This window comes from Lepus europaeus, chromosome 10, assembly GCF_033115175.1.
Source record: "Lepus europaeus isolate LE1 chromosome 10, mLepTim1.pri, whole genome shotgun sequence".
In the NCBI taxonomy this organism is placed as follows: Eukaryota; Metazoa; Chordata; class Mammalia; order Lagomorpha; family Leporidae; genus Lepus; species Lepus europaeus.
The window spans coordinates 115,438,796-115,466,719 of record NC_084836.1 but is presented as its reverse complement, the minus strand read 5'-3'; the positions used below and the strand labels follow the sequence as shown (position 1 = coordinate 115,466,719).

At 62.2% G+C, this 27,924-nt stretch overlaps 1 protein-coding gene across 1 annotated transcript in view; it reads left to right on the top strand.

Annotated features, from left to right (window-relative positions):
- RIPOR3 (RIPOR family member 3) overlaps positions 1–27,924 on the top strand; it is a 59,333-nt gene that overhangs the window by 3,848 nt on the left and 27,561 nt on the right. The gene's annotated exons all lie outside the window — the stretch shown is intronic.

Genomic DNA, 27,924 nt, shown 5'->3' with positions numbered 1-27,924 from the left:
CAGGCACTGCTGGCTCCCGCGGGCGGCGGCTCCCTGTTCATTCCATTCGGCTGCAGGTCTCGCTCCCGCCACCCTGGCTTCTGCTGTGCTGTGAAGGATGCTCTCATAGTAATGGCATCTCGGAACGTGTGGAGGCGGCAGCCCGGCCAAGGCTGGGGGAAGCTCAGGCAACTTTCTAGTTTTAGAAACAAGAGGAGCCAGGTGGGCCCTTTCCAGTTCTCCCCAGCCAGCCAGCACGAGAGGAAAATATTTCTCCTGCCTGAGTTCACCTCGCTCGTGGTCCAGGCCAAGGAGAGGCCCGGGTCGGGGCGTCAGCCGGGAGAGGCGCCACCATGATGCAGCATGGGGGCTGTGCCCGCGGCGCTGACCCAAAGAACTACGACCGTGCCGGCTCCGTTGCTTTGTGCGTTGCTGGGGGCGCTCCGGGGTTTAAATGTCATTGCCTCCTGTGCTTGCCCTGGGGAACCCCGCTTAAAAGTCAAATGCCAGGGCTGGCGCTGTGGCGCATCAGGTAAAGCCACCGCCTGCAGTGCTGGCATCCCATGTGGGCAGTGGTTCAAGTCCCGGCCGCTCCACTTCTGATCCGGCTCTCTGCTATGGCCTGGGAAAGCAGTGGAGGATGGCCCAAGTGCTTGGTCCCTGCACCCGTGTGGGAGACCTGGAAGAAGCTCCTGGCTCCTGGCTTTGGATCGGTGCGGTCAATTGGGGAGTGAACCAGCGGATGGAAGATTTCTTTCTTCCTCTCTCTCTCTCTCTCTCTCTCTCTCTCTCTCTCTGTAACTCTGAATTTCAAATCAATAAATATACCTTTACAAAAAAGTCAAGTGCCTAAGAGTGCTGTCGTTAGACGCTGCTTGGGACACGTGCGCCCTGTGTCGGAGGGCCTGGTGTTTGTCCCTCTCTCCACTTCTGACCTGGCTTCCTGCTGATGGGCACCCTGGGCGACAGCTGGCTCGACCACTTGGGTCCCTGTCACCCACGTGGGAGACCTGGATGGAGTTCCAGTCCGCCAGCTTCAGCTTGGCCCAGCCTTGGCTGTGGTGGGCCCTTGTGGGTGTGAACCAGCAGATGGAAGATCTCTCCTCATGTCTGTCTGTGGATCTCTGCCTTTCAAATAAAATTAATTAAAAAGAAATCAAGTGTCTCTTCTTTACACCGTTCATTCACTCATGGTCATGTGTGTGTGTGTGCGTGTGCACGTGTGTGTTTAAAATGTTGTGTTTTTATTTATTTAAAAATATTTACTCATTTGAGAGGCAGAGAGACAGAGGGAGCCCGCCCATCTACTGGTTTACTTCCCAGATGCCTGCAACAGTCAGAGCTGGGCCAGGCTGGAGCCAGGAGCCAGGAGCTCTATCTGGGTCTCTCATGGGGGTGGCAGGGACCCAGGGACTTGAGCGTCATCATTGCTTTCCCGGGTGGATCAGCAGGGAGCTGGATCGGAAGTGTAGCTGCCAGGGCTCGAAGCAGCCCTGTGACATGGGACGCCGGCCTCACAAGTGGTGGCTTTAGCAGGGCCACGGCGCGGGCCCCAGAGTGGGGTCATCACGTCGATTTTCCCCCACCTTTCCTGCATTGACAGCGTGTCCTGGTGCCTGTCCGTGCTAGCCCATGAGGGCCCTCCCTTCACTGCCCACAAGCCACAAGCCCTAGAAGGCTGCTGGGGGTGGGGGGAGCAGCCTGGTGGCCACGTCTCTGCCTTCTAAGCCAGTTCTCAAACCGTGGCTCCAGGGCACTTGAGGAGAGCCCAGCTGCTCTCACTTTCCCGTCCTGAAGAATTCCTACCAGGTCTCCGGTGTCCAGAACCTGAGCACCTCCAGCCGCCTGCACCGCCCCGGCTGGTGGGAGTGGCCATTGCCTCTCTGGCCTGCTGGTTGGCCTGCTCCTCTCACCTGCCCGCTGGTCAGCTAGCCCCGTGCAGCCAGCAGGTGCTGGGAAAGGGGGAAACTCAACCCTGTACCCTCTTTGTTCAGGACAACCTGGTGCCCCAGCTCTGGCTCCCACCGTAACCAGAGTACAAAGCAAAAATCCTGCCATGGCCCATGAGGCCTTGCAGGATCTGGGCCTCTGCCACCTCATCAGCTGTGCCAGGCACAGCCCTGCCTCAGGACCCTTGCACTTGCTGGGCCTCTGCCTGGGACACTCACTCTCTCACACACTCACTCACGCATGGATCACCCATGCCCTCCAGGTCTTTACAGAAATGCCACCTGCCCAGTGCAACTTCCAGACCGCCCTCTTATAGCCCCACCCCATATACGCCACCCCCACCCCGCCCCAGTCAGTTTTCTGGTTACTTTTCTCCTTGTCACTACAGATGTTCCCATAAGTGGTAGCAGACACCTGCTACAACGTGGATTTCCCAAGGTGGGCAGTTGCTTTATTTATTTATTTATTTTTAAAGATTTATTTTTTACTTGAGAGTCAGAGTTACACAGAGAGAGGAGAGGCAGAGAGAGAGAGAGAGAGGTCTTCCATCAGATGGTTCACTCCTCAATTGGCCGCAATGGCCGGAACTTGCCGATCCAAATCCAGGAGCCAGGAGCCTCCTCTGGGTCTCCCACACAGGTGCAGGGGCCCAAGGACTTGGGCCATCTTCCACTGCTTTCCCAGGCCACAGCAGAGAGCTGGATCAGAAGAGGAGCAGCCGGGACTCGAACTGGCACCCATATGGGATGCCAGCGCTTCAGGCCAGGGTGTTAACCCGCTGCGCCACAGCGCCAGCCCCCAGTTGCTTTATTTTCGGCAGTTTTGTTCAGTGCTGTATCCCAGTTGGCCCTTAATAGGTGCTTGTTGGTGCACAGTAGGAACTCAGTAAAGACAGTGAAAAACTTGCCTTGCTGTGTTGCTGGGCGTGACAGGGCAGCTGGAATTCCAGGGAGAGCCCTGGCTCAGTGCCCCTGGTGGCACGCGGTGGCATTTCACGTGCAGTGCCACATTTCTGCACCTGCGCCAGTTCACCGTGTGCTCTCCGCCTGCGGCCCGCGCCTTACCAGTGCCCAGAACCAGGGAGGTGCCGGCCTGCCTGCCAAGCCAGGCACACCCCTCCCAGTGCTCACCCTCCTTGCAACCCCTTTCTCTTCTTTCTTAAGATTTAATTGTGCTTCAGTGACAGGCAGAGTTAGAGAGAGAGAAAGAGAGAATCTTCTATGCCCTGGTTTACTCCCCAAATGGCTGCAGCAGCCAGGGCTGGGCCAGACCAAAGCGGGGACCTGGAACTTCCTCTAGTCTCCCACATGTGTGGCAGGGACCCAAGCACTTGGGCCATCACATGCTGCCTCCCAGGCACATTGGCTGGAAGCTGGATTGGGAGCGGAGGTGGGGTTGATCCCGGGCACTGTGATGCGGGTGGCAGGTGTCCCGAGCCTTGTGTTGGCCGGCGGAGCAGCCACGCCCACCCGGAATCGCCTGTAGACTCCAGGCCCCGAGGCAGCAGTGAGGAGTCAGCAGGAATGAGGAGCAACACCTGAGCTCACGCCTCCTTCAGGGTCTCAGAGCCTTGAGCGTCCAGGTGAACCCGGAAGTCAGGCAGATGGAGGGGCTCTGGTTCTGTGATGGCCGGGTGGCTGCTGCCAGGTTGCCCCCCCTCCCCCAAACAGGACAGCCCCTGGCTGCTGCCCACCGCATCCCACGGCTCCACGGGCTGCTGCTCTGGCGGGCTCGGCGTGCAGGGAGGAGACTCGGGCCCTGAGGCCATCGCGCCTCCCTCCCTCCCCGCCACCTGCGTTGGCTCAGCCTGCTTCTCACCACGTGTGGCGCGTGCTCACTCCGTGGCAGGTGCGGTTCCCCAGCCCACACGTGTTGCCGACTTATTTGCCGCCGAGAGCCCGCAGGGGGAGGCGCTTGGATTGGCCGGCGCGGGTCTGGAGCTGGAAACGGAAGCACAGAGTGGTGAGCGAGCTGCCCGAAGCCCGGCAGCGGCAGCACCGGGTTCACCCCCGGCTCGTGTGGTTTCCTCGCCTGGCGGAGCCTTGCACACAGCTCAGTCCTGCAGATGGGGGTTCGAATCTGGGTCCGGCCCAGGTAACGTCACCTCTCTGTTTGCCCCTCGATTTCTCTGGGATGGCGAGCGCGCTCTTCTCCGGAAGCCTCGTTGAGTTTGTTCTTGGGCCCCGTTGCTTGTGGCTGGACTTGTGCAGAAAAGCCCTGGACGTGCGCCGTGGCCTAACCCGGCAGGGCCGAGGCCTGGAGGCCAGGAGCGGTCAAGTCCATGGCAGATCCGGGCCTGGGGCTCCCCAGGAACGCAAATGTCCACTCCAGGTCATTTGGCCTTTGTCACCGACCGTGTTCTTGGCTGAGTTGTCCCCAGGCTGCTTTTCGGCCACACACAGCCGCTGTGCACAGCAAGTCTGCAATACCCATTACGAGGGGCAGTTCTCTGGATAAAGCGTGTTTATGGGTTTTTTGGGGAAAAATTCCATTTCTGTTGCCAATTAGTTCTGCTTGAGAGCAGCGCGCTCAGCACGAGTCCTGTGCGTGGCCCCGAGTCGGGGGGGGGGGTCCTTCTCACCGCCATCACTGGTGGCCACCGCCTGCTCGGGGTGCAGGGGGTCCCGGAGGGGGCAACGCTTCATCCCCCTGGTCGCGGCTCCAGCGCAGGCTATAGCAGCCCCTCCCCCCCCGCCCTGGGTCTTTGCTGGCCGTCACGGCCGGGGGGAGAAGCTGGCCCCGGCGGCCGAGTGGACCAGGGTCTCAGCTGAGCCTGCTCTGGTTGCACCTGCTGCCGGCAGCCAGGGCTGGGCGGGCCGTGTTGTGCCGTGCCATGCCGTGCCGTGTCGGGCCGTGTCGTGCCATGCCATGCCATGTCGTGCCGTGTCGGGCCATGTCTGAGCCTTCCCCTTGTGTCCTGGGTTCCAGGGAGTCCGGCTGGAGGGACCCTGGGAGAACTGGAGAGGCTGGGAGAGCGGCTCGGAGCGTGGTCTCTGCTGCCTGCGGGAGACCCAGCTCCACGCTGCCGAAAGCCGCAGACAAGGGATTCGCCCCCTCGCGGACTCCGCTTCCTCGTTTCACAGGGATGGGAATGGTGCCCCACCCCCCAGAGAGTGATGAGGATTAAAGGGGCAGCCCTGACACGGTGCCAGGCCCCTTCTGCCTGTCAGCTCTTGTCACTTAGTCACCACTCTTGCTCCGCCCAGGTGTTTGGGCCCCAGTGTCTGACCCAGTGCCCCGTTGGTGGACAAGAGAGCATCCGTTCTTTGCAAGCAGCCTGGGCGTTGTGTGCAAACCCCTCCACCCTGTGCCCCGGGCCTGGGAGCCCCGTGGTGACCTGACGTTGCTTCCCGGGGCCTGCAGAATGAAGCGAGGTCTGAGGGCACATGACCGGCCCTGGCCCAGCACCTGGACAGGCCTCTGGGTGGGGCAGCCAGGCCAGACAGACGCCCCCTGAGTCCCGGAGGGGAGCAGCTCAGGTCATGCAGTCCCCAGGTTCCTGGTCGAGGCCCTCAGTGGTCCGGACAGAGGAAATCCGTGCCACAAAGTTTCTCTGTTGTGATCTGCTTCCTCCAGGAAGTCCTCTGGGGTTTCGGCTCCAGTCGCCCTCCCTGTACCTATTGTTGGCTTACGCTATGGTACCTGCTCCCTTTGGAGGCAAAGCACAGGAGTTTGAGACCCTGGGTACAGAGCCAGGAAGGCCAGCTTTGGTCCTTGGTGATTCTCAGGGCCAGCAGGTGTGTGGGGTGCAGATCCTGTGTTGTGAGAGAGAAATCCAAGCCCGGGGTGGGCAGTGCCCCACGGAAGGGAGCGTCTGGGCCGCAGGAAGCGGCAGGCGGCAGCACCGGGCATGGAGGACAGAGACCCCGCCGTGGGGCCTTGGCAAGCCGTGCGCCCACGGAACTGAGTTTTCTCTGGGAAACTCGGAGACTCACAGGATGGGTCTCAAGGGTTCACGTGGAGAACCAGAAGAGGCCAAGGCAGCGTGGCTTTGGGTGCGGGTCACTCTGAGACCAGGTGCTGCTGCGACGGTGTCAGTGCTCAGTCGTGCATACCGCAGGTGCCGGTTAGTGCCCGCGCATACCGCAGGTGTTTAGTGAGTACAAGTGGATTGACGGACAGGAGCACACCCGCCCGTGATGAAGTGAAGTGGGGAGGTGTGAGAGCAGCTGCGTGGCCCTTAGGAAGAGCGGAGGGAATGCCTGGTGCGGCCTCTCGTGGCTTTGTGGTTGCCACAGCTGAGCTCTGGGAGAGACGGACCGCGGGTCATCGCCCCCATCCTGCAGATAAGAACGCCAAGGCCCCAAGCTGGAGCCCCAGCCTGTGCAGTGGGAGCCAGACCCGTGTCCCCCACTCAGCGGGGGTCTTCACCCTGACCCTCGGGCCAGGCAGGAAGCAGGCGGGGGAGGGGCGGGACGCAGTGTCCCTCCGTGGCCACAGCCGTGCACATTTCTGACATTTTTGCTTTGGGACAAAGGGTGAAGAAACTCGGATGAACTGTTCTGGTTTCCTGGTGGAAAAACCCTCGTGAGCTGGGGGTGGGGGATGGGGCTTGGCTATGGAGCGGCTTTGCCCCTCCCTGCTCCCCCCACCACCCTTTCAGGCCAGGCGGCGCCGGGGATGCCGACAGGGACCCTGGGGGTTTCTGATGGGCTGGGGGCTGCCCGTACCGCTGACCCCAGGCCCTGCACTGGCTGCTCCCCGCCCAGGCCCGGCAGCCCCTCACGGCGTCCACACTGAGAACCCGGCCCAGCAGGGGGTGGTGACAGCACTGATGTCGGCTTTGGGGCCCCAGGGACCTGGCTTGGTCAGCCCCTTGCAGTGTGGCTCAGGCCCGCTGAACCTGCCTCGCCATCCGGATGCTGCGGCGAAGGTAGCGCCGGGCGGTGAGGGTGGAGCCGGCCCTTGGAGGCGGGCTTTGCCCGGGGAAACCAGATGCAAGCCCAGCCCAGGCCCTTACCCTCTGCAAGCCCCTCTGTGAGATGGGGCAATGGCGATGGCGGTACTCACCGCGTCCGGCACTGGTCCAAGTGAACTGTGCATCGGAGCGGGGTTTAGGGGCGCGTGGTGCCCACGGACCCCCCACTCCTCTCCTAGGCCACTGCGGCAAATCCTGCAAACCAGGCGGCTGATGATGACAGCAATGCACTCCTTTACGATGTCAGGTGGCTGGAGGTCAGAGGTCAGGGGTCAGCAGGGTCACAGTCACTCTCAAGACTCTGGGGCAGAATCCCTGCTGGCCTCTTAGTTCCAGGCGTGGCCAGGAGTCCTGGTCCCTCCTGGGTCTGCACCGCTCCCAGCTCTGCCTCCACCTGGCTGTCCCCTGCTCTGAGGACGCCCGCCGTGGTGCCCAGACCCTGCCTGGTGCCAGTGTGATCCCAGCTGTGTGACTGCTGCAAGACCCTGTCTCCGAACAAGGGCGCAGTCTGTGTCCCTGGGTGCACGTGGACGTGGGGGGGACAGTGTTCCACGCAGGACACCCCCTAACCAGCGTGGCTGCCGTTAGCACGCCTCTTGCCACAGGGTTTACTAGACACATACTACATGCCGGGCACGTTCGGACTTCCCTGCCCTGTTTGTTCCTGAGCAGCGGGGACCATGATTCTCTGTTCGGGACCTCGCCCAGGGTCACAGGGCTGGCGGACAGCAAGTCCGGGCTTGGGGCTGCTCGGGTTCCGAGACCCTCCAGCCCCATCCCCTCGGCCCTGTCTCTGCCCCGGGCCCGCCCGAGATGCCTTTCCCTGGCCCACACCTCCTCACACACACAACCTCCCCCACCCAGGCTATAATAAAGGGGGAAAAGACATCTCGATTTTATAGCGACCCCCACGGAGCCGTGTCTCGCCCTGGGGACCCCGCCCACAGAAACCCCGAGAAAATCAACACGTGTCCTTTTAAGCCACTAAGCTTTGTGGCCATTGGTCACACGACAATAGGTGTGGACGCAGCCTCTTGTCTCGGGCCGGTTGCTAAAGGCGGGCACAGCACTCAAGACGCCACTTGGGATACCTGCGCCCCTTACAGAGCGCCTGGTTCAGCCCGGGCTCTGCTTCCAACCCAGCTCCCTGCACACGCACACTCTGGGGTGATGGCTCAAGTCCCTGGGTCCCTGACCCCCACCGCGGAGACCTGGGAGAAGCTCCTGGCTTAGGCCTGGCCCAGCCTTGGCGGTTGCAGGCATTTGGGGAGTGAACCAGAGGATAGGTCAATCAATCTCTCTATCCTTTGAACAAAATAAAAATAAATTAAAAATAAAAGTGGGCAGAATAGCTTTGAGGACCAAGAAAATGAACGAATGACGTAATGAATGAATGAGAAGGGCAAGGAGTGAGGGATAAGCTGGGGGGGTGGTCAGGTGGGGTGCAGAAGCTCATGGGAGCGGCCCCCAGCCCAAGCTGGGCTGTGCCCCCCGCAGGCCCCTCCCCAGTGGGAAGTTGAGGCCTCAGCTCTGTCCCCACTCCAGAGCTGCCCCTGGGGCAGGAGGGCCCGGAGCCCCTGCTGAGCTCGGCCCTGAGGGAGGGCGGGCCAGGGCTAGCCTCGGCCACATCGGGCAGAGCGACCAGTCTCACGGCCGACTCAGACACGGCTCCACGCTGGGGGTGGGTGCGGAGAGGTCCCTGGCTCTGTCCCTGTCACAAAGGCTCAGGTTTGTGCCCAGGCCTGTCGGGCCCCCGCCTGCTGTGTGACTCCCGGTTCCTGGAGCGGGCACGAGCGGACATCTGCAGAGCCCAGGGCTGTAGGTTGGGCATCTCGGTCCGCGCCCTTCCCCGGCTGCGTGGGAGGCAGGAACTCGGGTGTTGAATGTCAAGGTCAAGGCCGGGAAGACCCTCTGGGGACATGGTTGGAGCTTCCAGTCGGTTCGATGCAGGAGACCAGCGGGGGCGGGGGCGGGGCATCACCAGTGCAGTCGATGGTGAATCTTCCCTCGTGGGGTCTCCATGATTCAGGCCCGTTTGCACACAAGATCCGACCAAGCCAGCTCAGGGTCCCCGGAAGCCTGCGTGGAAACTTGGGGGCGCACAGGACATCGGACTCCACCCACCCCTAGCCAGGGTGGTCTTATTCATGACAGCATAAGATGGCCATGGTGGGGGTCCCCTCCCGAGAGGTTTTCCCCTCCCCTGGAGGAGACACGTGTGCCCTCTCTGCAGTCCAGGCCTCCTGTCTGGGCTGGACTGCGGACGCTTTCCCAGGCACGGCGGCAGGGAGCTGGATCAGAACAGGGGCAGCTGGGACATGAAACTGCCCACGCGGGACGCCTGTGGGGCAGGCGGTGACCAAGCCAGGGGCCACCACGCCGTCCCCCCCGCCCCGCCCCCCCCCGTGTCTACTGTCGTATCGGCCAAACCTGCCCTGGTCGCACTCTGGGGCCTGACTAGCGAAAAGCAAAGCCTAGAATCTGTGCATTAGGGCTCTGGGCCGTGCAAAGGACCAGACACAGATTCATAATCCATACTGGAAAAAAAATACGCCAAACTGGCTCACAACATGTAGACGCTTAGGGTTAGATTGGCTTCAGGAATGGCTGGATCCAGCTGTGGGTGTGGGTGGGTGGTTAGCAGAGTCTGAGGCCTGATTTTTCCCAGACCTGGCTGGGGGAGATTTCCTTTGCTGAAGCGGTCACGGTGGCTGTAGGGACGGTGCTCAGACTGGGCCACGCTCTCTGCCTCTGCTGTGTGCCAAGGGTGTGGGCTGCTGACCACGGGGAGCGCGTGGGGCTGTTAGGAGAAAGGTCAGGTGAGCAGAGATCTTCACCCCTCCAACCCCCGGCGCCGTCACTAACTGAACCCAGAGCTGTTGCCCCACAAGCCCAGATGCCTCTGAATCCCCCTTTACACTGCACCCGAGCAACCGGAGCCTCCGTTGGTGCCGGCCCACGAGCTGACACCCCGGTGCAGTCCCGGCTCTGAGAGCTGAGTGGCCGTCCCGGCATCACACGGGAGCCCCCAGACTCCTGGGGTCCCGAGGGAGGGCCGTGGCACAGCGGAGATTCACACCCCCGACAGCTGCCAGGCACAGCAGAGAAATCGACTGGTGGTGACGGGGCGTCGGGCAGCGCTGGGGGAGGGAGCGCTGGGTGCCGCGTGGGAGTCCTCGCTGTCCAGCCACGTGCCCACGTGGGGATGTCACCTTGTCGCGTGCTCCCCCACACGGCATCCTCGGGCGGGTGCCGACCTTGCTCCCTGTGGGGGCGGGCTCAGGGCCATCTTGGAATGGGACAAACGCCAGGCAGCCGGTCCAGGGGAGCTCCCAGCAGTCTGTGTTTTCCTGCTCGGCCTCCTCCAATCAGAGGGAGAGATGGGTGCCCAGTGCCCCGCTGATGTGTCTGCAGGCAGGCGCTGGAAGGGCGTGGGGAGCGCCGAGCCCACGGGGACGTGTGTGACGTGAACGCGGTCGTTTCTAGGGGAAGACGGCGGGCTGGGAGCCCCGCACGCATGACGCTGCCTACGACACAGAGTGACCCCGCAAAGCAGGCGGAGCTGAGCCCCCTGAGCCCCATGGGACACAGGTGTGCAGAGGTGGAGCGGCGCCGCTGGCCCTGGCTCCTGGCCACTGTGCCATGACCCACAGGCTGGCACCCATGGCGAGGGGAGCCAGGTGGGGGACCGCTGAGCACTGTGTGCCCAGCAGCAACTCACAAGTTTCCATCGGAGAAGCGATCGGGGTGCGGGGGTGGGGCATGACTCAGCCCGAGGTGTGGTGACATCAGTGCCTGCCTGGTCAGCTGAGCCCGCGGCTCCCACGCGGGTGCAGTCAGCAGCGTGAAGCTTCCTGTCTGGCACAAGTACCCATTGTACAGATGAGAAAGCTGAGGTCAGAAAGGGGAACTGCTTCCCCTCGAGGTGCATAGCCAGTGAGCAGGGGGCCAGGGCTCCGTTCACCTGCTGGCTTCTGCACACCATGGACCCAGTAGGACACACAGCGGGAGGCGGTGTGGGTGGGTAGGTGGGGGACACCCAGGTCAGGGCAGAGGAACAACCAGGGGTGCCCTGCCTCGCTGCCTGGGCTTAGCCCCTGGGCTGCCGTGTGTGTGGATCCCCGACCAAGTCCAGCCTGGGCTCAAATCCAGCCCTGCTGCTAGTCACTGGTGACCGTGGGCGTGGCCTGATGCCTCCTGGAGCCTCGGCACCCGAGGTGGACTCGCAAGGCCCAGTGCTGGCACCCACACCCGCTCGCCTCCACGTGGCCGGTTACGGCTGCTGATGGCTTCCGGGTGGAGGTCTGCTTTGACTCTTCTGCCTGCCTCAGGGCACTGGGCCCCTCCGACGACCAAAGCAGAGGCTCCCTGGTCCGCTGGGGTGCGCCCACGCCTCCCTGGGTCCTCGAGAGTCAGTGTGCGGCTTGTCCTCCTCTCGCAGTGGCTCCTGGGAGCAGAAGCGGCCCCCAGGGAGGGTCTGCAGCTGGGGACCCCGCAGACCCAGGCTCAGATCTTGCAGCCGCCACTCATCCTCCAGTAGCACCCAGAGCACCGGTGCCACTCACCCCCCTTGTCAGCTGGCGACACCAGCTGTCCCACAGGAGCGCGAGGGAGGGGGGAGACGTCCCCAGCCCTGCAGCCCGTGGGGAGCCCCTGGCTTCCCCTTTGTCCAAGGCCTCGGGAGACCACAGCCAGACTCGGAGAAGAGCAAGTTCCTGCAGCCAGGTCCTAACTCAGGGAAGAGGAGCTTGTCACTCAGGACGGGGGGGTGGGCACTGCCTTGAGCCTAAACTCTCCCCGGGGCCTGCTGCCTGGGTCCTGTGGATCGGAAACCTACTCTGACGGCTTCAGGTGAAAAGGGGTGCGTTGCACAGTTACTGAGATGTTCCCTGTGGTAATAAATTTGTTTTTCAAACTCGGGAAACCCAGTGAAATGAACTTGAAAGAATACTTGCTGGCTCCTGTCTCTAAGTCTGGCAGCTGCGTGGGTGTCAGGCGAAGTGCGATCCAGCCACCTGACGTCCTCACAGGGTCCCAGGGTCCACAGCACCTCCCCCCCTTCCACCCAGGTCTGCGTGCTGCGCCTGCAGATGGCCACCTAGCCCCGGCACACCGTTCAGCCCAGCATCTGCACCAGCTGGAATGTTCTGTCTCTTGATTTCCGCCCTCCAGGGAAGGGAGTCTGGTATCTGGGACTGTCCTGTGCTGAGACCCGAGGGCATGCAGGTGTGGCCGGCTGTGGGCTGTGGATGGTCCTGCTGGCTCCAGCGTCCAGGACTAGCCTAGGGCCAGGCACCTGCGCCGGCTCGGTGGAGGCAGGATGTCTGAGAAGCGGCTGTGGGCAGATCAGAGACCCCAGAACCTTCCCTGCAAAGTCAGGACTCGGCCACTAAGTCCTCCCTGGCCTGGAGACCCCCGACAAGGCCGTTTTTTGTTCTTAATTTGTCATTTTAGGAAAACTTGGAGATCCGTTCTGGTCAGAATTCTTATGCCTGAGTATTTCCCCTTTGCTCAGGAAGTGGCTGTGAGCATTGCCCGAAAAAGCGGAGGACAAGCGGGGGTGGGGAGGTGGGGGGGTGGCTTCCAGACGGTGGCCGGAGGCAGCAGTGCTTCTCCCAGCAGGCTCCGCGGTCTCCTCTTCAACACAATGCAGCCGCACCACCCGTGGGGCTGGAAGAACTTGTTTGGCCAAATTTAGAACCCACGGGACGGTCAGAGAGGATAAATATAGAGCTGAACTCCCAGCCTCCAGGGCCGACGGTTCCGCTTGGCACCGTGCACTTGCTAATTACGCCTTCACCTTGACGTTGGCTGAATTTGCACCCAGGTCTGCCAGAACCCCAGCCTGGAAGAGTCAGACCCGGAGCCGAAACCTGTGCTCACCACCCAGTGAACCGCACGGCCCAGGAATGCGTGCGGCCTCTGAGCCAGACTTCGTCATCTTTTCAAGAAGGGGGGGTTGGGGGGGTGGAGCCGGTCTTGTGGTGCAGCAGGTTAAGCCGCCTCGTGACGCCGATGTCCCGTATCAGAGTTCTGGTGTGAGGCCCGGCTGCTCCACTTCCCATCCAGCTCCCTGCTAAGGCACCTGGGAAGGCAGTGGGAGGTGGCCCAAACGCCTGGGCCCCTGCACCCACGTGGGAGACCCGGATGGATTTTGGGCCCCCGTTGGGGAGGTTGGGTTCCCTCTGCGCTCTGCTGTGGACACAGCCGGGCGGATGTCTGGCATCGCTGCTTTCCCTCCTGTGGGGTAAACCCCTCAGTGTGGTGTTGTGGGATTTTATGGGACGCACTTAGTCCGTGCTTGGCGTGCTTGGCGCTCACGTGGGATGCCAGCATTGCAGGTGGAGGCTTAATCCTCTACCCTGCAGTGCCAGCCCCACAGCTTCTACTACCCACGGGGGCGCATCACAAACACTGCGAGGAAATGTTTTCAGGTCGTTAAAAGTGCTTATGATAACAGCAACGTGGGAAAATGTATTCGCTATACTGTGTTTTATGAAAAGGTATAAAGATCGCACACGCACGCTCACTCGCACACAAACACAAGCACACACATGCACAACACACTCATACACACTCACACACACACTCACACACACATACACACACATGCTGTGGACCGTGTGGGGCTGGCGCTGTGGCACAGCAGGAGAAGCTGCTGCCCGGGACACTGGCATCCCCTTTGAGCACCAGTCTGAGTCCTGCCTGTCGTCTTCCAACCCAACTCTGCCAAGATCCCCGAGAAGGCCGTGAACGATGCCCTAAGTGTCTGGATCCCTGTCACCCGCATGGGACACCTGGGTGGAGTTCCGGCTCCTGGCTTCCGCCTGGCCGGGCCTGGGTGTTGCAGACACTGGGGGAGTGCACCAGCGGATGGCAGGTTGCTGTCTCCCCTCTCTCCTGTAAAACAGCCCATTTGTTGAGAACGTTGACTGTGCTGAACCTCTTCCCAACTCTGCAAATCCTTTCTCGTTTATTCTTCTTTGTTAAGAAGAGGCAGGCAGCGCTGTGGACCCATTGTACAGATGAGAAAACAGATCCCGGGTGGTGATGCGACTCGGGGTCAAGCAGGCAGCAAGTGGCAGAGCTGGGATTCAAACCCGGACCCCTGACTACAGGGGGCGTGGAGGGATGGGAGGACCCCTGGAGCACTGGGGGCTTGCGTGGACCCTCGGCAGAGCAGGCGTGACACGCATTTCCTCCCGCTGCTTGTCTGTGTTGTTTCCACAAACAGCACTGGAAGACGGGAAGGGACGCGGCAGCCTCATGAGAGCTGGCGTCTTCCAAGATCCACGTCTTGTGCCTCATGCCACGAACACAGTTAGCATCGTCGTTTCTTTTTTTTTTTTTTTCTGGCTGAAGATGAGCGGTGTCCTGGCGCTGTCTTTTGGCAGATTTCTTCATAATGGGAGCGTGTGCTGTGCACACACGCATGCACACACACACACACGCCCCACGCCTGCAGAGACGGGAGGGAGACAGAACCCAGCAGTAGCCAAGGCTCTGCTAGATCCATGCAGACGGCCACGGCGCAGCTTTCCAGAACACAGAGCTCATTGAAAGAAATATTTGTCCTGGGAGGAGAGGTTGGGCTGACGATCTTAACAATCCCCAATTCCTTCCAGCCCCGCTCGGAGGGCCTGGCGTCAGCACGCCCGGCTTGGTGAGCTCGGAGCGGCTCGGGGACTGCCGTGTGCCGGGGGGCCTCTGGCCACCCTCGCCCTCGGCGCTGTGCCAGGGCCGCTGAGCCGGAGCGCAGGAAGGAGCCTGTCCCCGGACGAGCCTCCTGCGCTGCCTCCGGGCTGCCCGGGACTTCTTGGGGTCTCTGCCTCTCTCCTGCGCTGCAGCCCCGAGAAGTCAACCTCTTGGCAAAAGGCACAGCCCTGCTCGTCCTGGAGACGCCGTGCCGGAGGAGCTGAGCGTGTGGGACTCGGCACACGCACACGTGAAGGCTGGGCTCCCTCAGCCCTGGGATGCCTCACGGTCCAGGAAAAAAACCCCATGGATTGATGAGCGCACGCGCACCCGGCCATGGGCGCTGCAGCCGTCTGTGAAGGGTGAGGTTGGGTTCAGAGCCGCTAACAGATGGCGCAAATGCGGCCAGCGTCGACACAGCAGGCAGATGTGACCACCTCCGCCGTGTCAGCCGGAGAGCACTGGGCAGACGGCACAGGGAGGTGACGTGAGAGTCGCAACCTGGGCCCCCAAGGAGGTGACGTGGGAGTCCCTGACGACAGCTCATTCATGACAGCCACGCGGGGATGGCGCTGGCACCTGCGTGATTATCGTCCGGCCCTGACCACACCGTGGACAAGTCTCGAGGCCACACGGGGACTGGTTCATGTCTCCTGGCCGGGCACGTGGGCGCCGAGCGGGCCGGTCAGCCTCCCCAGCCGGGATGCAGGTTTGTGGACCATCGGCGCGGGGTTTATCTGTTCATCCGTTAATGACTGGTTGTTTTTGCTTCTTGACTTTTATGAATAATGCTGGGTTTGTGTGGACGTCCGTGGTTCTCTCAAGTGCATCCCTGGGGGTGGAATTGCTGGGTGCAGTGTAGCTCCGTGTTTAACCCTCCGAGGGACTGCCAGGCTGTCCCCTAAGGAAGCACCATGTCACGTCACTGCTCCGTAGCCACTCCCATGCTGGTTGCTGTCTGTCCTGTTCTAACACCCAGAGGCAGACAGGCCCCTCTCCTCCGCTGGTTCACGCCTCGAATGCCTACAGTGGCCAGGGCTGAGCCAGACCAAGGTCAGGAGCTGGGACCTCACTCTGGGTCCCTCATGCGGATGGCAGGGACCCAACTCATCGAGCCGTCGCCTGCTGTCTCCCACCGTGTGCATTCGCGGGAAGTTGGAGGCAGGGGCCGGAGCGGGCACTTGGAGCCAGGTTCTCTGCCATGGGATGCGGGCGTCTCAGCTGCTAGGCCCATGCCGCCTCCTACTGTCTGTCTGAGTGCGGCTGTCCCGGGGCGGGGATGTGATTTGCATGCTTGGGGACTTGCCTTGAGGCTGTGTGCATGGGTGATGGGGGCCAGGAAGGGCCATCAGCGGAACTCTGGGCGTGGAGCCTGGGAGATCTGGAGTGGGCACTTGGCAGGGACAGAACTGGGAGACTGGACCCTTCTGTCTGTGCCGCCCCGAATCCCGGGGTTGAGATCCAGGTGGGCCTTGGTCAGGTCTGGAGGGCAGTGCATTTGGGAGCAGGGTTAGCGCCTTACAGGAGCCGCCCCAGAGAGGGTCTCTCTCCTCCACGTGAGGGCACAATGAGACCACGTTCTGCAGCCTGGGAGACCTCCCTGTGCCCTTGCTGGCCCCCTGACCTTGGGTGAGGGGTACCTGTGTGCTGGTTACAAACCTGCCCGTGATTGGCACAAATGTGGCTCTAGCTGCCGGGACAAAGAGCAGGCGGGGAGACGGTGCCCCTTCCCGCCCCAGGGCTGCGAGGCAGGTTCACTGGCCGGACTCAGCCCCTTGCCCAGGGTCTTGGCACCACAGCACCCCCTGCCTCCCGTTAGAAGGTTGTGGGAAGGTGCAGGTGCCTGCTTCCAGCCGGTGCCCCGCAGACTCCGCGCAGAGGTCAGCCAAACTGGGTTTGAGAGGGAGCCTGGCCTCCTTACACAGGGCAGGGCAAGTGGTGAAGGCCGGGGGTGGGGCAGCCCAGGAGAGGGCTCTGTCTTTCAGAGAGCAGCATCCGGGCCACCTGTGCCCAGCAGCATCCCCTGGGCCCGCCCTCTTGAGATGGCTGCGACCCCAGTGGGAAGCACAAGACCCCGCCTCCCTTCTCTTCTAGGGACCGACTCGTTCGTGTGTTCAAACCTGCTCTCTCCCCTCTCCCGGAGAGAGGCCAGCCCGGCAGGGAGCCAGGCTGAGGGGTTTGGACTCCTGTCAGGAGGGGGCCCTGGACGAGCGCTGGGTGCTCACTGAATTGCAGGGAGGCAGGCCTGGAAATGGGCTTGGGCCAGGGTCCGAGCAGAACTGGAAGAACGGAAGCCAGCACCTTCCACCTCCCCGGCCTGCTCGGTTTCCTGTTCCAGGGAGCGCCGTCCCATCAGCCCCACTCGGGCCTGTCCTCGGGGAGGGGGCGGTGGGGCTCGGGGCCAGTGCCCCCGTGCCAACAGCAGGGCAAGAGCACAACCGTCAGGGGACAGCAGGGCAGGGGGGGTACGACGTGGGCGTAGTGGGAACCTGGGGGACCGTCCTGGGTGCTGAGATCTGGAACCCCGACCTGGACTTCCCCAGAGCGCTTCCTGTTGTCCCCGCCCCTCTGGCTGTCAGTCATCCCTGTGGGCACTCTGTGCCCCTCTGTAGAAAACCGTCTCTTCCCCCACTCTGCCGGCGCTTGGGGCCCTCCCAGAAACCTCATTAAATGGCTCCGCGTGGCCCTCACTCATGAACCTGCCGCCTGGCCAAGGGCCTTCTGTCTGCTCAGGGCTGAATCATCTGGAGTCCTCCCAAAAGATTCACTGAAGCCGCAACCTCTGGGGTCTTTGTGGGCGGTGTTAAGGGGGGGTCATCGGGTGGGGCCTCAGAAGCCAGGGTGACCTTGGGGAGACAGAGGCGGGGAGAGCCCCGTGGGCAACAGGAGCAGAGGTCAGATCCCTGCAGCTCCCAGCCGAAGGCGCTGGAGCACTGACAGCAACAACCCGGCAGGAAGAGGTGAGCAAGGTTCTTTCCGGTGCCTCTAGAAGGGGCGTGGCCCTGCTGACACCTTGGCTTTGCTCTCCTGAGCTCGACAGCCGTGAGTCAGCATTTCCGGAGGGGTAACCCCACCCCCCACCCCCCATGCACTAGCTCTGGTCTTTGTATATATATAAAGATTTTATTTATTTGGAAGGCAGCGCTACAGGAAGGGAGAGGCAAAGGCACAGAAGGCTCTTCCATCTGCTGGTTCACTCTTCCAGTGGCATCGGTGGCCAGGGCTGGGCCAACCCAAAGCCAGGAGCTGCTTCTGGGTCTCCCATGTGGGTGCAGGGGCCCAAGCACTCAGGCCATCCTCTGCTGCTTTCCCAGGCACATTAGCAGGGAGCTGGGTCAGAAGTGGAGCAGCCAGGACTCCAACTGGAGCCCATGTGGGATGTGGCGCTGCAGGCCATGGCTTTAACCTGCTGTGCCACAGCAGGGGCCCCTAGCTGGGGTCTTTAACCTCAGCAGCTCACCTGCTGCTCAGGGAAGTTGTAAATGATACATTGTGTTTTCTTTTAATGAGGAGAGAAAGAGCAGGACTCAGAGCTGCCAGGCCAGAGACTGCAGTAAGAACCTGGGGCTGGGGGAGGAGGAGCCGCTCATCCAAGGTCACTGTGGTCGGACAGGGCAACCTTGGACTTGAGCTGGGGTCTTCTGACCTCAGGGCCTACACTCACCCTGCGTGAGATCCCGTGTGTGCACCTCACAAGTTACTGTTTGCAAAGACTGCCTGCATCTCACAGGTTACTGTTTGCAGACTCCCCAAACCTCAGTCCCTGCCTATCACTCTTTTTTTCCCATATATGCTCAAAATTTAGTACTTTCCCCGTTCTTCTGGGAGCTGCCTGCTGCAGCCACATTTTCTGTACTGAGTCTGTGAAGCAAGTCTGGCGATCCTCCTTGCAAAACTGGAGATGTGTTCCCACCAAAAGCAGCTCCCAGTAGACCCACGGAAGAACGCTTGGCAAGGGAGAGATTAATTGATAAACAGCTTGTAGTACACAGACTCCAGACTCTGCCTAGAATGTTTTGCAACAGTTTTCGGAAACTCCAGGATGACCATGCCAGCGCAAGCTGTTTATCTCGGCCTGCGGAGCCACATGCCCGGCTCCCATGCCCGAGGATGCTCCAGCGCCTGCACTCGGTGAGCATCCTCCGGGCCTGGCCCGCCGTGGGTGGGCGTGGGGCGCTTGGAGTGGCTGCAATACCTGGGAGACCAGTAGGGGGCATCTTCCAACAGAAGATGGATTGGAGGTATTTATTTGAAAGGTAACGTTACAGAGAGAGGTAGAGAGAGAGAGAAGTCTTCCATCTGCTGGTTCACTCCCCAAATGTCTGCAACGACCAGGGCTGGGCAGATCTGAAGCCAGGAGCCTCTTCTGGGCCTTCTACATGGGTGCAGGGGCCCAAGGACTCGGGCCATCCTCTGCTGCTTTCCCAGGCCGTAGCAGAGAGCTGGGTCGTAAGTGGAGCAGCTGGGACTTGAACCAGTGCCCGTATGGGATGCTGGTGCTACAGGCCGGGGCTTTAACCCACTGCACCACAGCGTCGGCCCCTGTTGAGGATTCTTAAAAATCAAGGCACTTGGATAAGTCTGCCTTGGGGAGGAACACACGGGCCTTGTGCTGGGTGGCTCACCCACATCCGAAAACTGCTGAGTCCCAAGCATGGATGCAAAGATGGGAAAAACCAGACTCTCTGCATCTGTGCGGACACTGCCCATGCCAGGGAGGCCGAGTAGGCCGGGGCCTGCACAGCCACCCCGGGGCCTGCACAGCCACCAGGAGGAAGAGGAAGCGACCCCTCCCCCCGTGGAAGGGAAAACCAGAGCCGCGGCCTGGCTCCGGTTGTCTCGTGTTTACCTCGGGAGACCAGATGGCTTCTCTCTCGGCGAACCCTGGACCGCTTCCCGTGCTCACAGCCTGCGCCGGCCCACGTGCCTGCGAGAATCCCGAGGGTGCGGGGGAAGGGGAGAAGCCCTGGGCAAGCCGGGGGGCCTGGCTCAGCCTCTCAGGGCTCCAGCACCTCCAGGAAACGCAGGGCAGGAGGGCAGGGATGGAGAGCAGACAGCCTGGGTGGGCGGGGACTGCCTGGGTGGGTGGGGACCTCCTGGGTGGGTGGGGGAGACCCCGAGAGGATGGAACCCCAAAGCTGGAGCTGGGGGGGGGGCGAGAGCCTGCGTTCCCCAGGCGCACAGGGCACAGGAACAGTGTGGCCACGTAAGTGTGTAAAGCTCTGGCAACACGCACACCCATGCACGCGTAGGTGGGCACAGGTGCAGGAGGAGCCAGTGTTGCGGGGCAGGGGAGCCAGGGCAGTCGGGGCTGTGTGGGGGGAGCCGGGGGAGCTGCCTGGCCTCCTGACGGCCTCCACGGGCACCCAGCACTTTGGGCTTCATGGGACTACTCCTCCATGAGAAATGTTAACTAACGTGCGAGAGGACTTCAGAGTGTTTGTGTGGAAAAGGGGGTGTGGCTGGGGTGCAGCGGTTGAGAGGCCGCGTGGGATGCCCTCGTCCAAGGGGCTGGGTTCAAGTCCCGGCTCCACTTTGGACCCAGCTTCCGGCGACTGCCCGCGTGGGAGGCAGCAGGTGGTGGCCCGAGTGCTTGGGTCTCTGCTGCCCACGCGAGAGGCCAGGCCTGAGTTCTGGGCTCGTGGCTTTGGCCTGGCCCAGCCCCAACTGCTGTGAGAACTTGGGGAGTGAACCAGAGGATGAAGATCTGTCTCTTTCAAACAAATGAAAAAAAATTAAATTTCAAAAAAAAGCGACTTGTAGAAATGGAATTAAAAGATAAATTTATTTTAGTGTCAAACATTGTTGAAATCATGCAGATGTGTTTTCCAAAATGTTCATGAAAAATGCAATTTTGAAAGCATGCATGGATTTCAAACTTTTTGCACCCAAATGAACTCCTTTTTTTTTTTTTCTAAAAGATTTATTGATTTGTTTAAAAGGCAGGGTTACAGACAGAGGGAGAAACAGAAAGGGGGGGAGGAGAGAGAGAGAGAGAGAGCGTGAGTTAGTTTCCAGTCACTGGTTCAGTACCCAAATGGCTGTGATGGACAGGGCGGGGCCAGACCGGAAGCCGGGGAGCTGGAGCTCCATCCAGGGCTCCCACGTGGGTGCAGGGGCCCAAGCACTTGGGCCATCTGCTGCTGCCCTCCCAGGCCACAGCAGGGAGCTGGGTGGGAAGTGGGCACCGCAAGCCGCAGCCTAACCCACTGTACCACACCGGCCCCCTACTTACCCTTTATTCTACTTTTCCGTGACCGTGGTGCTTCTGTGTTACACACAGCCTCTTGTACGTGACGCCTGTGTTGCGCATTTGTCGCTATGAGATGACAAAATAGTCTTTGAGCTGAAAGCTGGTTTTTGGCTTCTGGTTTTAAACGTGAGCCCACCATCTGCGCGAGGTCTGTGCACCACGTCTCGTGGAGGGGTCGCCCCGGGACAGGGCCCTGTGGGAGGGGAGGGTCTGTGTCCCGAGGTGGCAGAGTCAGGGGCAATCCCCTGCCGTGAGGAGTGGATGGGTTTGAATCCAAAGTCTGCCTGTGTGGTGCTGACCCGGAGCAGGGCGTGGCCAGCCATGGTCAAGTTCATTTGGATGAGAAGGGTGGGTGGGAAGCACTTGGGCGGGCCGGGGCTACAGCACCGCTGGGCTCGTGCAGGGCTTTGCTGTCCCAGAACAGCCAGAAAGGCTGCAGGAATCCAGCTGTTCCCGCGGGCTCCTGTCTGCGTCCCGGGCCAGCAGGTGACTGTTGTCCGTGTGTGTGTGAGAGAGAGAGAGACAGAGGGACACCCAGGGCCCTCCAGGAGGGGTCAACGCTGGCTGCCGTGCCCTGTTCGGGAGCAAGGACCCCGCACAGTGTCAGCTGTGAGGTCGTGTCCCTAACACGGCCATGGTAGGGGTAGAGTGACCCCTCTGGCCCAGGCTCAAAGAGCTGCCTGCATTGCAGTGCCCTGGGCATTCTGCCCCCTGGGGACGTAGGGCATTCTGGGGACATTCTTTGCCCCATCTCAAAGAATGATCTGGCCCAAACTGTCAGGGTGCTGAGGTTGCGAGACACCACCACCACCACCCCTGCCCCATAACCAGCTCCAGAGGGCAGCTTCTGATCAGGGAGGCTGGGGTTCCTGCCCCTTCCAGTGCCCGCGACGTAGAAAGGCGGCGTGGTTCCTGAGCGCGCGCTTGCTGGGTGCCAGGAGCTGAGGGGTTAACTCTGAGGCCAGCGCTGGGTGCAGTCAGCGCTATGGATGTATTGGTCAGTATCTGCATTCTATTGTTCTCAGGGTTTAAACGTTATTGGGACCACAGTCTGGAGTGATGGACTAAGCCGCCACCCACAGCACTGACATCCCATACGAGCACTGGTTCAAGTCCCGGCTGCTCCTCTTCCGATCCAGCTCTCTGCTATGGCCTGGGAAAGCAGTGGAAGATGGCCCAAGGCCTTGGGCCCCTGCACCCATGTGGGAGACCTGGGAGAAGCTCCTGGCTTCAGCCGATCATTGTGGCCATTTGGGGAGTGAATTGGTGGACGAGAGACCTCTCTGTCTCTCTCTTGCCTTTCAAATCTTTTTTTTAAAAAGAAAGTAAAAGACCTTTAGGGCCAGCAAAATCATGCAACTTCAGTATCACACAGCAGTTGTTTTAAATACTTGAGAGAGAGACTCCACTCACTGGTTCAGTTCCCTGGCCAGGCTAAGCTGGCAGCCGCAAAGACAATCCACGGCTCCCACGTGGGCGGCAGGGATGCTGGCACGCGAGCCGTGACCTCCACCGGCCGAGATCTGCGTGGCAGGGAGCTGGAGTCGCGAGCCAGAGTCGGGACTCGCACCCCGGCACTCTGACCGGGGTGTGGATGTCCCAAGTCGGGGGAGTAACCACTGCGCCAGGTGCTGGCCCTTTGCTCCACCCCTGTCCCCTTCTTAATCACTGGCTTTGCCGTTGGAGACCAGGGTGGGACTCGGAAGCCCCCTCCCCCGCCCCAGACCCTGCCCTACCTCTGCCCTGTCTCTTCCCTACCAGGGCAAGACCCCGGCTGCCTCCCCCCAGCCCCAGCTCCCAGAGGCGGGGCCCCTCCTTGCCAAGCCTCACATCTTCCAGGTGACCCCTGGCCGACCCGAGCGGGGGCTGGTGGGAGGGGATCGGTGGTGACCTGGAGAGGGATGGGGCGGTCTCATTAAAGTGCCTCCGGTCGGACGTTGCACAGAAAGCGGTGACTCACGCTCACTCGTGAGTCCCGGGGCGGGGGCTGGGCTGGGTCTCCTGCGCCTTTCAAACCCAGGCTTTTCCGAGGCCGGGTTCTCCTCCCGAGCCAGGCTCTCCCTGAAGAGCGAGGGTCTCTGTCTCGGCCCTTGCGGCCTGGGCTCAGTTCCTGTGTGACTGGGGGCAGCTGAATCGCTGCTCTCTTCTCTTAATTTTGTTTCTAATTGTGAAGGGCGCACACGTAGGCTCTGGCCCCAGCCTGTGGCTTCACCCAGCTGCTCCTCGGTCCACGCGAGCTTGTGCACACGGGCCGCTGTCGTGACTCTTCCTCCTGCCGTACTCTCCGCACAGCTGAGCCGTGGGTTCTTCAACCTTTCTCTTGCACGCGGCCATGCCTCCGTGTTCCCTTCTGCGAAATGGGCACAGCTGTGCAGTGCTGTTGAGAACGAAAGGTCGGGCTTGGGTCCGAGCAGGCACGGATAGCTCCCAGGCTGGCTGCCCTGGGCTGGAAGGAGGCAGAGACGGCGGGCCCTCTGGGTCCCTGACCTGGTGCTGAGCCATCTGGCTGCCAGGGAGTGTCCGTCTGTCCTGCAGTCCTGAGAGGTGGACCCCAGGGGGAGGGTTGGGGCTCCCCAAGGAGCTGCTGCTTCTTGTAAACCGGAAGTCAGGGCCACAGGCGCTCCGGCCACCAGCTGTCTGCAGAGGCACAGGTCAGGGCCCCTCCCAGCTTCCGGGCTTAACTCCAGGTGGTTCCGGGTGGCAGAGCCAGGACTGCGGGCTGGCACGAGGGCACATTGCCTCCCGCTCTGCCCAGGCCGGAGCCCTCTCTGCCCATCATTCCCGCCGAGTGTGTGCTGGCCCAAGCTGAGGCGGCCTTGAAATTCCAGGGAGCGAAGCGAGCTGATTCAGTTCCACTCTCCGGGACTCTGCCTGCGCCCGCGGCCGGCTCCGCGCTCGTGCACTGGGCGAGGGGTCGGTTGTGCAGGAAGCAAGGGTGAGCTCACCCGGGTGTGCTCCTCACGTGGCCTGAGCGTGGGGGAACCTGAGTGCTCGCCCAAGCCTCCCATGTTACAGATGGGAAAAGAGAGGCTCGGAGGCTCGGGAACTTGTCCAAGCTCACGGGTCTGGAACGGCGCCTGATTTCCTGGGCAGTCCTTCCCAGCCAGAATCAAACCCGGTTCCGGAGGCGTTGAACACCCCTTCCTCCGCTGGTTCGCTCCCCGAATGCCCCCCGTAGGCAGGGCTGGGTGTGGCCCAAGCCAGGAGCCCAGGACTTCACACGGTCTCCTGTGTAGGCGGCAGGAACCCAAGCATTAGAGCCCCCACCTGCTGCCTCCCAGAGGGCAAATTCGCAGGAAGCTGGGATCGGGAGTGGAGCTGGGACTCGAACCCGGGCCCTCTGAAGTGAGATGCAGGGGTCCCAAGGCACAGGTCAACCCTGCACCACGCCCCTCCCTGCTGCTGCTTCAGACGGCAACGCGCAACCCCCTCGGGGGTCTGCGCAGCCCCTCGCTCCCCCGGCGTCCCTGGCAGTCGCTCCTCACCTTGCATCCTGATCTGCCCGGCTCACATTTGTCACAACTGTATACCCAGGGCCTGTATTCAGTGGGCACTTACTGTATGTGTGCCAAGCGGACAAGTCGAGGGCAGAACCCCAGCCACTGCTCGGGAGAGGCAGCCTTCAGGCAGCCATTTGTCCTGTCAGTCACGTGTTCGACCACAGCACACAGCCGTGAACCCGCGGGGAAAGCCCCACCCTGGAGCTGAGGGTCTTGGGGCAGGGGTACAGGACAGGGTGAGGGCGAGGCTGCTTTGGCCAGGGCTTCAGGGAGGGCCTCTTGGAGGAGGTGACCTTGGAGCAGGGGCCCGAAGGCTGGGAGGGAGCAGCACGGGAAGAGTTGGGGAGGAGGTGCCGGCGGCAGGCACAGCCTGTGCAAAGGCCCTGGGGTGGCTGCAGCCAGGAAGTGAGGGGAGTTGCGTTGGCGGAAAGGCGGGGTTAGGATGTCTCCCGCGCTTCTATTTGCCTGAAGAATCTGAGCGAGTCCGGTGATGCCCCTGGCCATGCCCTGAGCAGGTGAGAGCCTTGGGCTCGGGGCTGCCCTGGGCCCCCGTGGGAGCAGCCCCACTGGCTGCAGGCAGCCGCCTCGGGACGCCCATGCCGGCCCTGTGCAGACGCACGTTCTGGTCCTGGGCTATTTTGCCATTTCCTTTCACGCTGACCCGAGGGAGCTATTTTGGAAACCCGCATAAGCAAACTGAGCCCTAGCTGGCATTTGAGAGGACAGCAAAGAGCCCTAAGTGAGGGATGCAGGCACAGGAGCCACCCAGCCCCCAGGTCCCGCTGCGTTAAATTTAGAAGCCTCACCTCCAAACGAGGTGAAATTGCAGGTTCCTCCTGCGGGTGGGAGGAGGTGCAGGGCGGCGCTGGCCAGCAGTGAGCAGGACAGATTTAGTGGGAGTGGGCTCCGCGCCCTGCAGCTGCGCCGGGAGCAGCCGCCGTGCGGGAAGCCCCCTTGCCAGCCCGGGGGTCTGAGTGGCATCGTTTTGAGTGTGCACTGCCCAGGGTGCCACCCAGAGCGAGGCAGCGGGGGACGCGGCAGTGAAAGAGGCCATCCCGTCCGCCACCAAAGGTTTGGGACCTGCGCGCCTGCTGGGTGCCGGCTGCCTGTGGCTTCCCCTGTGCCGGGGCAGCCCAGCCCCCCATCCAGCGGCTGAAGGAGGGGGGTGGCGGGAGGGCAGGGGTCTTCAAGGCCGGGCCAGGGCTCAGGCGGGGGGACATCGCCCTCGGCGGCAGGGGATCAGTGTTGGTCGACCCTTGTCTGCTACTGCCGGGCCCAGCCGGGAGGGACTGCAGCCGGTGGCCACAGGGGGGTCTGCCCCACCAGACCCGGCCAGGAGGGGGCGCTGCTGGTCTCGCCACGCAGCTGAGCTCCCTGCAGACCCCGAGGGGCCGCAGGGACCCCGGCCTCCCGGTCCTGGCGCCTGCAGGGGTTGGGCTGGGTTTTTCTGGGCCACCCTCTAGCACCCTTCCCCGTCGAGCCTGGCACGTCCCCTTCAGCTGCTTCCACTCTGGGTCCCTGCCCGCTGCCGCCACCGGGGTCTGGCCCCCGGGAAGGGTGGATGTGCCCTCGGCGTAGCCAGGGGAGCGGGAGCAGCCCCGCCCTATGTGGCCGGGCGCAGGGGCCCCTCTGGCGGCTCCTGGGGGAGTCGTTCCTGTCACCTCCCTCTGAGCCTCAGTTTCTTTATCTGCGAAATGGGCTAACAGTGCCCGCCCCTGGGTGCTGGGGAGAGCAGAGAGCAGGCAGAGCGCTGGTTCCCCAGGGCTCAGGCCAGGGCTGGCCCATCTCCCATCAGCAGCCGCTGCTGTTGGAAATAAGCTTCTGGGGGCCGCAGCCCTCCCCACGCGCTCCTGTGTTACCTGTGGCTGCTTGTGCTCTGGAGAGGCCAAGGGGAGTTGTGGTGGCCACAGCTCTACGGCTGTGTGACCGTCACCGGGCTGCCCAGCGTCCCCAGCCCTTGCCCTCTGGCTCCTCGGAGATGCCGCCGGGTGACGCTCGGTGCCCCGGAGGGGAGCACCGTGGGCCCTGCTGGCACGTCAGGGCACGGGTCCGGGCGAGGAGGGGCAGGTGGCCGGCGTGGCGGTTCAGCCGCTGCCCGGGACACCGAGCCCATCTCAGCACCCGAGTCTGCGTCACAGCCCCTCCTCCTATCCAGCTCCCTGCTGACGGCGCCCTGGGAGGCAGCAGGTGACGGCTCAGGTCGCCGAACCCCTGGGACCCGTGTTGGGGACCTGCAATGAATTTTGGGCTCTCAGCTTCAGTGTGGCCTGGTCCTGGTCATTGTGGGCATCTGGAGAGTAAACCAGCGGCCAGGTGGTTCGCTCTCCCCCTTTCCTCCCCTCCCCCTTCCCTTCCCCCTCCCCTCTTCCCCCTCCCCCTCCCACTCCTCTCCCTCTCCCTCTCCCTCTCCCTCTAATAAGCACATTTATTTGAAAGCACAGGGAGTTGTCCAGGAAGGCTCTCTGGGGGAGGTGACATCCAGGCTGGAAGATGAGGGTGGTTCACCAGGAGCCAACGCCCTCCGGGCAGCTGGTGGGGGGAACCAGACTTCAGCGTGAAAATGTGGGTCCCTGAGCCGCCTCCTCACCCACAGAGCCCTACTTTCCTCTTACTAGAAATGGGGGCACCGAGCTGCCGGGGCTGCCGTATGCAGTGACCTGGGGTCCCCGCCTGGCGCAGGGTGCGGGTGAGGCTGCGCCGAGCCTGTGTCCCCCGTCTCGCGGGGGACACAGGCTTGGTTTTCAGGGTTTGCTGTGGAGGGAGCCACTACCCCCAAGTTCACCTGCCCGGCGCGGCTGTGGCCAGGGTGGCCATGACCGCTTCACCTGCGGGGCCAGGGGCTCAGTCAGCCTGCGCTGACCCCGAGCTCTGCCACGTGCGTCCCCCGTGTCAGGGGCTCTGGCGACCTCGTTTCTTCTCACATCCTGACCACTGAGGCCCAGAGCTAGGGAGCAGAGTGTCTGAGCCAGGGCTGGGCTCCCTGCTGTGCGCGGTGCCTGGGGGTGGAGGAGGGGAAGGCTTGGGAGAGGCTGAGGGGTAACAGAGCCGACTCCCGGCAAGGGGAAGACTGAATCCCCCGTGGGGTTCCAGGCAGATGCCCAGAGGTGCACAGGGGCGTGGGCGACGGGGTGGGGGGGCGGAGACGAGGGTCTCAGGTGGCGACCTTGTAGGTTTGGGCCCTGGAACCCTCAGGTCCACGCCACCCTGGCTGTGGACACAGCAAGCAGCGGAGATTGAGGCTAGATATAGAGGAGAACTTCCCAACTGCTCCTCCCGGACATGCCGGCCTTCAGTTCCCAAGGGAGGCGGTGGCAGTTTTCCAGTCTAGAGATGGTTTGGAAAAAAGGCAGCCTGGGTTCTGGGCTGGCCTCCCTGGAGCCTGGGTCAGAGACTGGGGGACAGACTGAGGGTGGCGGCAGCCCCCGGGGACGGCAGTCTGGCCTCATGTCAATCACGCGTTGTCACTCTCTGCTTAAAAGCCCCCCATGTCTCCCAGCTCCCCTGGCCTGAGTGCAAGGCCAAAGCTCTCCCGGGGGGTCACCAAGGCCCCTGGGGACCCACCCTCTGCCGGCTCTGTGTATTACATGGCAACCTCCTGGCCTTCGCCGTGCTGTTCCCACTGCCTCTCA